This window comes from Pieris brassicae, chromosome 12 (genome assembly GCF_905147105.1).
Source record: "Pieris brassicae chromosome 12, ilPieBrab1.1, whole genome shotgun sequence".
Lineage (NCBI taxonomy): Eukaryota > Metazoa > Arthropoda > Insecta > Lepidoptera > Pieridae > Pieris > Pieris brassicae.
This window is the reverse complement of record NC_059676.1, coordinates 10453418-10453941: the sequence shown is the minus strand read 5'-3', so window position 1 is coordinate 10453941 and position 524 is coordinate 10453418.

Below are 524 nucleotides of genomic sequence, written 5' to 3'. Positions count from 1 at the left end.
TTCTTTGTACAGGTCATACATCTAAGTCAGTTAACACGTTAATAAAACTAAATTCTACATTACATTGAGAATCTTAAGTATACGAAAAACCTATTTACAATGGGCAATTTTCAGGTAATAATTTAAAATAAAACAAACGAAATCACCTAGATATTAACAAATAATAGCACTGAAAGTTACCCATTTTTACAAACTACCCTAGGTAACAATAAAAAATCTATATCTATAATATGCAGTTAAATCCACACAATAACAAAAACAACTATTTAATTAAAACTAAGCGAATATAATGAAAAAATGAGGGTAGTTCAATTTTATTAAAACCACCTGTACGCATGTTCCGTTGGCAAACGCCATTCGTAAGAGCGCTGCTAATTAGAACGGAGGTTAACGTCTTGAAAGCACGCTTTAGCGCGAAATAAAATGTAGAAGTTGATTAAATATGATTTCCTTCAATCTGTTATTTTCCGTCCAATTTTTGCAAGCAAAATTCATTTCCTTATTGTTATCACGTACTCATCACG